Source organism: Arachis ipaensis, chromosome B03 (assembly GCF_000816755.2).
Source record: "Arachis ipaensis cultivar K30076 chromosome B03, Araip1.1, whole genome shotgun sequence".
In the NCBI taxonomy this organism is placed as follows: Eukaryota; Viridiplantae; Streptophyta; class Magnoliopsida; order Fabales; family Fabaceae; genus Arachis; species Arachis ipaensis.
Window position 1 is genome coordinate 93,676,928 of NC_029787.2, and position 10,070 is coordinate 93,686,997.

Sequence of the window (10,070 nt, forward strand, 5' to 3'; positions counted from 1 at the left end):
AGAATTCAACAGCATCTGCAGTCCTTTTTCAGCCTCTGAATTAGATTTTTGCTCAGGTCCCTCAATTTCAGCCAGAAAATACCTGAAATCACAGAAAAACACACAAACTCATAGTAAAGTCCAGAAGAGTGATTTTTATTTAAAAGCTAATAAAAATATAATGAAAACTAACTAAAATATACTAAAAACATACTAAAAACAATGCCAAAAAGCGTATAATCATCAGTATCATCAGTATGCAAGATTCAATGAGGTTTCACACTTTAATTTGAGGTGCAAGGATTGGTGCCAAGCTCAATTGTATGGATTGTTTGGTCACTTTGGTCACTACAGTGAGAATCCCGATTACTTATCACCCGGCTGAAAAAATGCAGATAAAGACACAAACGGGTGTAAAAGTAATGTTTGGGATCCTGAAATCTGTTCTGACATTCAACACCCCGGAAGCCTGAGAACCTGTTTAAAACTGCTCAAGGGCTTTACGTGCCTTGTTTGGGACCCCAGAGGCTGTTGGCATTCCAAACATTGGTGGAGATTTCTGGATGAATTCAAGCACAAGCCACCATAACAGGAAGCTCATCAAATGTCCAACTTAAGGACTTTAACTAAAAGTGCTAGGTGGGAGACAACCCACTATGGTATGATCGTTCCTTTTCTATTTTAGTCTGTTTTTCAATTTTGATTGAACCTGGAATTGTGCATAAATTCATTGCATTCTGCATACTGCATAAAAAAAAAAAGATCACCCCACGCGAGCGCCCAGGCCACGCGTGGGCGTGAACTGGAAATCGGCATCAAGATCCAACGCCCAGAAAGTTGGGCTGGAATCGTGCGGCTGGTGTGCGTTTAGCACAAAACGGCCCACGCGTTCATGTCCCTGATGCGAACGTGTCACTTGCACAACACTCATCCCATGCGAAAGCGTGAGCGACGCGTCCGCGTCGCGTGGATATTATGGCCCCCTAAATGGAAACAGAGAGTTGCGCCAAAACGACGCTGGAACTGTGCGTCTAGCACAATTCACAGCGACGCGTTCGCGTGCCTCACGCGTCCGCATCACTCATCTCTTACCCAACTTACGCGATCGCGTCCATCACGCGACCGCGTCATACCTCTTTTTGCCCTAATCACGCGATCGTGTGCCCACGCGTTCGCGTGGATTTGAATCCACTAAACTAACCCACGCGAAACCCTACCCGTCGCGCCCCCATACCCCCCTTCTCCTCCCTTCTCTGCAACCCCCTCCCTCCTTTGCGACCACCACACCGCCACCACTCTACCACCTGCCCAGAACCGCCGACCACCACCACAGCCCAATACCTTCGCCCCCAATCTTCTTCCTCACCCCTCCCTTAAACCTAACCCAACAACACAACCACAACCCTCCGCCACTGCCCCCATCCGAACCACTGCCGTGCCACCACCATGCCATCGCCGTGCAGCCACCAGCGCCACTACCCCCCTCTCTCTGTCTCATATTCTGATCCTACCCACACCAGGTTCCTCCGAACACCGTTCCCTTTACCAGTTCATTAGTTAGTTAGTTGCTTATTTTTTCTGTTCAAATTAGGATAGTTAGAGATGCATGTTTGTAGTGGATTCTAGGTGGTTAGGTAGCTAGGATGTGGTTAGTGAATTTAGACCTGATAATTGTACCGTTCTTGCTCCATGTTTTTATCTGATTGGCAATTCTGAATTAGCTGTGATGGTGTCATGTTCATATGCTATTCTTTCATGCTTGATGCTGCTATTACACCATATTCACCTTTTCAGCACTATTTAATTTCATATAAACTAATTTTCCCTGCTGTTTATTACCCGAGAACATCTAATTTTAACCGGAATACTGCCCAATTTTCTACAAATTGTTTTATTCTACACCATTCATGTATTGAGTTTGGAAATTCCGTATTTTGCATTACTTGGCTACAACCAAATCAATTCATGAATGCACGGGCTAGCATTCTCATTCTTTATGGTTCCCTGAGTTTCCATTTGCTTATTGATGATTTCATTCTCATTTTACACCTCCTTCATCTATATGAATTATCATCAATAACTTGCAATCCTTGCTTGAATATGAGTTGCTTATTCTTCAAGTTTGTGCAATTCTTGTTAACTAAGAAAGCATTCTCATGCCACTTACTTTAACTCCTCCTTTTTCACTCCTAACCATTTTAACTTTCAAACTTCTCTTTTCAGTTTTTAACTAACTACTTTAACTTTCTAACTCAAGGCATGATTACTGTTTTTCCTAATTAACATGAATTCCACTTATAATATATTTTGGATTGTGATTTTTCATCTCAGATTTTTCACTCACAAACAGTCCAAAATGTACATATATTTAACTCATTTCATAATTCTATTGCTCGTTTGCCTTTATACTTACATTGATAAATCCTATTTGCCTACTTGTTTTCCTGCTTTAGTCTTCAATTATATCCTGCTATTGCTACTTTTCAGGATGTCTGATCCCGTGAGGAAAGGAAAAGGCAAGGCAACCATTGGCAAACGAAAATGAGGAGAATCCTTCAGCACTATTTTGGATATCCTCCATGACGACTCCTGACGGGAAAAGCACTTTACCCCGCAGGAGAAGGCTGAGCAGGCAGGACCAGAGCAGGCTGCGCCACAGCATGCAGAGCCACACCAGATCCAGGCCGCAGATCCAGCGATTCCTCTCCAGTCAGAGCCTCCACTGCAGCAGATAGATCCTCCTACACTTATCCAGCCTGCAGATCTTCAGCCTACCACAGAGACACCAGCAGCACATCCTTCCGGAGATGACACTTCTTTACACCCAGCTTGAGTGAGCATCAATGACGATGCTATTATTTAAGTGTGGGGAGGTCGCCATCTCTGGCGAATCTTTTTGATGAACCACTTTTCAGACTCTTTTTATCCTATCTTGTTATTTTTCTGTATTTTTATTTTATTTTTATTTTTATCTTTCAGTACTTGCACATTGTTCTTTTACTGTATTTTTACTTTATTTCCGCATTTTGCACTTTAGTTTATATCTTAGATATTTAGCTTAGTTTGCAATTCTAAACTTATTAGTTATAGAATATGTGGATTAATCAGTATAGTTTACCCTTTTAGCATATAATAGTTTGATTTAATTGAAAATAAAAGGAGTAAACTAGAGACTTTAACAGAATCAAAACATCCACACACCTTGTATATATTTAGCATTACATGTTAGTTAATTTATACAATATTTTTCAAGGAACAACACTAAGATTTTAAGGGCCACCCTAAGATCCACATTGAGCATAATGGGAACTCTTGATTTCTACTTGTATGACATACAAAACTGATATATGATTTTTGAGCCAATGAACACACAACCTGTGAGTTTTGAGCTTAATTGTCTGGTTACATTGTCTAACCATAATTATTTCATTCTTGTGTGTTCGTCCTTCTTTTTATTCTGGTGATCTTTACTTTCTTTCAATCTATATGTCCAATATAGAATATAGATACATACTAAGAGATGATTGAGGCCATTATTTAAATTGCTCACTTATCCCAAAATAAGCTTACCTTCTACATCACCCTTGCTAGCCCCCTTGAGCCTTTTTAATCCCTCTTGTTCTATAACCACATCACTAGCCTTAAGCAGAAAAACAAATAAAAAAAATCCCAAGTTAAATCCTTGGTTAGCTTAAGATAGAAATTGTGGTGCACACTAAGTGTGGGGAAACATGGGAACATGGGTTGATAGGAAAAGATTAATTCAATAAAATAATAAGGATTTTAGAAGCATGCTCATGTGAAACCAAATTAATTAAATTACCATGTGCATTTAAAAAAAACTTTTAAGTAATTAAATAAGGGGATACAAAAAAAAATTACCCCCAATGCAAAATAAAAGAATCAATGCACATGGGACAAAATTCAAAAGTAAATTTAATACATGAGCATGTAACACAAAAGTGGGAAAAGTTTGGGTAGCTAGGTAAAGTATTTTAAATTATATAAAATATGTATATGTTAGGTAAAATCTTAGACTAATCAAGGATTCACTTTGTTAGCTCACTTAGCCTTATACGTATACGCTTACCTTTACCTTGGCCCCATTACAACCTTGAAAAAGACCTCATGATTTTTGTATGCCTGTATTCAATATTTGTTGATTGGTTAGATGGAGAACAAAGTTTAAAAGCATGAATAGAAAAGAATAGAGTGATTAACCCCAAATACTGAGTGACTAGAGAGTAAACACAAATCCAGTGAGGGTTCAATAGCTCATTCCCATATATCGATATTTAAATTGATTAATTGTCTTGCAAGTTTGTGAAATATTTTAACCCAACTCAATTGTGAACATGTTTTAATTTGGTTTGGCCTTACTTGTACATATATGATTCCTTGAAAATACGAAGCAAAATAACCACATGTAAGCTTTATATATACATAGGTGGATGATAATTAGAATTGCATGATTCATTCAGGTAGTTGCATTTAGAATAGATTACATTGCATGAAATTCCACCACTTTACCTTACTCTTTCTCTTGGATTTAGCATGAGGACATGCTATTGTGTAAGTGTGGGGAGGTTGATAAACCCCTATTTTATGATGCATCTTGTACTGAAATTAAGTGTTTTTATCAAGTCTTCACCCACTTATTCATATAAATTGCATGGTTTTACCATTCCTTCCTCATTTTATGAGATTTATGAAAACATGTTTCCTATGCTTTATTAATATTAAAATTAATTATCCCTTATTACCATTCGATGCCGTGATTTGTGTGTTAAGTATTTTCAGGTTTCATAGGGCAGGAATGGCTTAGAGGACAGAAAGGAAACATACAAAAATAGAAGGAAAGCATAAAAATGGAGTTTTGAAGAGAAGGCAGCGACGCGAACGCATGGACGACGTGACCGCGTGCCTGGCGCAAAACACAATCGACGCGAACGCATGGATGACGCGGACGCGTGACTTGAGCAGAACGCATACGACGCGGACGCGTAACTGACGCATACGCGTGACCAGGAAAAACTCCAGATGACGCGAACGCGTGACAGACGCCACGTGCAGAAACTGCAGAAAATGCCCCCAGCAATTTTTGAAACCCTTTTTGGCCCAGATCCAAGTCCAGAAACACATACTAGAGGCTATAAAGTGGGAAAATACATCTATTCATAGGGAGATCTTCCATTATTCACTTTTCATAATTTAGATGTAGTTTTTAGAGAGAGATGTTCTCTCCTCTCTCTTAGGATTTAGGATTAGGATTCCTCTTAAAGGATTTAGGACTATTCTTTCTCAATTTTCAGGTTTAATGTTCTTTTTATTTATTTTCTCAAATTGGTTTATGAACTCTTATTGTTTAGATTGGTTTTATATTTAATATATTTTGAGGCATTTCAGATTTGACTTTGTTTTGCTTTATTTATATGGATACTTTTAATTTAATTTAGATATTTTCTTCCTTTTGACTTTGGTTAAGTAATTGGTAACACTTGAGTTGACAAACTCAGCAGTGGTTGAAATTGGTAGATTACTAATTGATCTAGATCGCTCTAAAGCTAGTCTTCCCACAGGGATTGACTAGGACTTGAGGATCAAGCTAATTAGTCCACTTGACTTAACTAAGTGGGATTAAAACCCAATTCTCATCACATCTGATAAGGATAACTAGGATAGAAATTCCAAATTCTTATACCTTGCCAAGAGATTTTATTATTAATAATTTATTTTTTTTGTCATTTAAATTACTTGCTCCTTATTTCAAAAATCCCCAATTTACAAATCTCATGACCAATAATAAGAACACTTCCCTGCAATTTCTTGAGAAGACGACCCGAGGTTTAAATACTTCGGTTATAAAATTTTATTGGGTTTTATTACTTGTGACAACTAAACTTTTGTAAGAAAGGAATTCTTGTCGGTCTAGAAGCTATACTTACAACGCGAATTTATTTGTGAAAATTCTAGATCGCACGAGAGTTTCGCTCTTTCAACGCACAAAGGTGACACGTACGCACAAGCTCTGTTTTCATACTAAAACTCTGTTTTTAATTGTTTGGTTTTTTTGGCATGCTTGTAAACTTCCATAACCCCTAATTAAGGTTTGACAACTTGGTTTTAGGCTTGGAAATGAGTGTGAATCCATGGATCGGATTAGATTGACATTTTAGATGGGATTGTAGACTTAAGCTAATGAATTGATGAAAGCCTATGAGTAATGAGTTTACTGAATATTAAATTGAGATAAGACATGAATGATAAGATTGACGATGACTGAGTATAGCCAGATTGGCTGAGATAGCAAGGTCTGGGTGATATCCCTCTTGCGTATGATTTGAGTATTTGTTTATTGGCGAGGTCGGAATGTTATCCCGCTTGCATGATGAATTGAATATTGAATATTGATTCATATGATGCCTCCCTGGGTAGATGTAAGGGTGTGGTTCATCTCACTTGCTCCGAGTTGAAGATTGAAACTCCCTAGGTAGATATAGTGGTTCGCCCCACTTGCTCTGCATTGAGACTTGAGATTTTATTGACCCTCCGTCGCAAGATGTGACCAGACACTTATACTTTCTGGATGATTTCTCTAAGAGATGTGAATTCCTCTTGGGGATGCGCACACCGAAGGACTGTCCAGGGTTTAGCTATTGGACATGTCAGGGTTGCTGTATAACCGATGGATAAGCTCATTGGCCATAGGGCAGACATGCATCATTTGTATTTGTATGTATTATTTCTGTGTGCATCTTGTAATTGGTTTGCCTTCTTGATTAAATGTATCTATTTTCTACTTGATCTAAATGTTTTATCTATTCTTTCTATCTGTGTATTTCTTGTATTGTTTTGTCTGTGTTTATATAATCGAGAGATCCCTTATGCTGGTGGTGGTGACGCTGAAGGTAGTTCTGGATGAGAATGTTATGATTAGCGGTTTATGGTTAAATGAGTTTTGTCAGTAAAATTATTGAGTTGGAACCATTCTGATAATGAGAAGACATATGACTTGTATTGAGAGTAAGTGCAAATCTGAGATCATTTATTAGCTGAGATTTAGTTTCTGATTACTCTGTTTGGTTTAGAAAGGACCTAGGCTTAAACTTTGGGTTGAGTGGAGTATAGGATTGCCTAGTTGGTTTGTGTCATTTTACATCATCTCTATTTAGAACTGTTATCCTACTGAGAACCCGAAAGAATGATGTTCTCACCCGTATTGGGAATTGTTTATTTTACAGATGCAGAACGTGAGGCACCTTGTTGAGCATGCTAATTTTTTCTCGGAAGCGAAGATTGTCTTTTGGGACTTTATGTTGTACTTAGTATAGTTGTATTCTTGCTTTTAGACGTCGTAATGCCTCACCACCTCTGATTTACGACTTAAATGTAAAGTTCTGTGTGGTAGGGTCTTACATTATGGTTTTAGAGCAATTTGTTCCTGTAAAGCCCGAGGGACAAACTGACTATGCTTCTGAACATACTCTGTGTTGTGTGTACATGCTATTTAGGATGTTTGGTTGAAAAATATAGCATAATTTTTTCACTGCGTAATCGCATGCAAAATTTGACATGTTACTTAACCCAGTGTCCCACCGGGCATGCCAATTTGTTTCACTTGATTTTTGGTAACCTCGACAAGGTGTCGAATCAAGCTTGTATCAAGATCTTAATTCGAGGAGCAGATACGACTCCTCTGAAAAAGAGTGGGCTCAACCCAGAAATTACTTAGTATTTATGTCAAAACAAACTGCATCGAAATACTGGTGGCAAATTGTAGCAAATAAAGGAAGTACGTAAAATAAATGAAAGAATAAAATTGAAAAGAAAGTAAAATAACTAAAATATTGAAAGCGAAGAAATGAATCAAAATGAAAAGAAAATAAAAATGGACTCCTAACACTCACATGTACTTGCACTCCTTGATTTTTCGTTGCATCGCTAGCAATTTTTATAGAGTTTTTTTTGTGATGATGAAGTGTTTTTTATTGAAGCCTATGAAGTCTTGTGAACTTCTCCTATTTATAGATTATGACAATAGACTTGACCATGAAGAATCTTAACTACGATCTACCTTTCTCCTTTTTCTCAAGTCATGACCTTGCTTTGATCATGAAGAATTTTGACTCCCAAATTTTGACATTCTACGTCTTTCCTTACCTTGGTCTTCAAGTCTCACATTCTCTTCAGCTTGCTCCTCAAATTTTACACCCGTGTTTTCAACTCAGCTTGAAGATCAAGTAACAAATTTTGATGTTCAAGAAAATATAATAACTGCTTTTCGACTTCGATGCTCTTGTACTATCTTTCTTTCAACTTCAACTTGTTCGTATATGCATCTGTTGTTAGTCTTAACTAATTTTTTCAAATCGACACAATTTATAGTAAAAACGTCTTCCTGTTGAAGAAATATCTATTATAATTTTTTTAAATTTTAAAAATTATTTTACCAAATATACTTATAGTTACTTGTGCTTATTGAAAGTCATTTTAATTTAATTTACTAAAAAATAGATGCTAAAAAAGATTTACTAAACTACGCGTATATTTGATGACTAACAGGAATGCATGATTTTTTGGCCATCATCCTATATTGATTAAAATTATTTAACATAACAATATTATAAGACCAATACAATTTATTATTCTTAATTAACAGTTAATGAACAATATTTATAAGTATTGAATAAAGAAAAATATAGTATTAATTTACTAAACAAAGTATTAAATTGTTGACTAAAAATGCTAAGTTGCTAACTAATATAAATTAAAATTATTGAGTCAAAAATTAAAATATTTAACATAATGCATTTAATATAATTGAAAAATTTAAAAATAATGAAAATGTTTAAACTAAATTTAAACAAACCAAATTAGTTTCTATTTACATTTTCATTGGAATTCTTATTTGAATTTAACTTTTAAAATAATAAATTTCATATATAAACAAAAAAATACAAAAATATTATTTGTACACTAAATTTAGCCACTAAAATCAGCTATCAATATATTTGTGTATAAATACATGTGTAGTTTAATTTATTTTTAATATGTATTTATATTTTAACATGTATTTTATACTGATGGTTGACTTTTGTGGCTGATTTTAGTGTACACGTAACATTACTCAAAAAAATAATTCTTACTAATATTTGCACTTTAATTCATAAATTCTTAAGTAACATTATTATTAGTTTGAGTTTTAACATTTTAAAATTAATTCTTACTAATATTTGCACTTTATATAATTCGAGCTATCTCATTTACAAATTAAAGTATAAACGACCCATTCAAGAGTTTTCAGGAAGAACTTTGTTTTCTTTAATTAGCTGTATATGTATTGGTGTACAAAATACAACGAAAGAGTCAAATAAGAAAAAGCTCGTCGCTGGACTAGAACATGGAAAGAGAGTTGATTCTGAGGTTCATTAGGGAATTGATCTCAACGTCCATGTCTAATGTTATGGTAATTATACGAACGGATAATTATGAAAACCCATAGGTAACTGTATTTGCTTAAAGCAGCAATTAATTTTTCCTTAAACGTGTAGTTTGGTTAGTGAATAAAAATAGACACGTCAGAGAGTACTATCAATATATATTTTTTTTATGTTGACTTTGGGGCACATGGAGTGAAAATCAACTGAGAAATGCGGTTGATGGCAACAACCATAGTACACGTCAGTAGTCTTTTTTTCTTCTTTGTAAGATTTTTTATAAAAGGAAAATAATACAACACTCCCCTTTCTATTGGTCAAAGAAAAAAATAATCTTAGTGAGGCATCAAAGCGACAACGCGGAAGGGAGTATGAAAATTCTGTGGACGACTCCACCATTCATACATTATAATTTCCAACTTTGACATTCTAATTTTAAGTAATCATGCCTCACATGAACTAAATAAGTCTCATTAGTCATTACGTTATGTAAGTAGTAATAAATAATAGTTTATTACATAAATTCAATTCTAAGACTCTATTAGTATAACACAGCTTTTGACGGTCGATCTTTTACCTCCCACTTTTCTTAAAAGTGAAGACTTTTATATCGAAAGAGAGACACAAATTCTTTTAAAGTATATCAGGATTTAT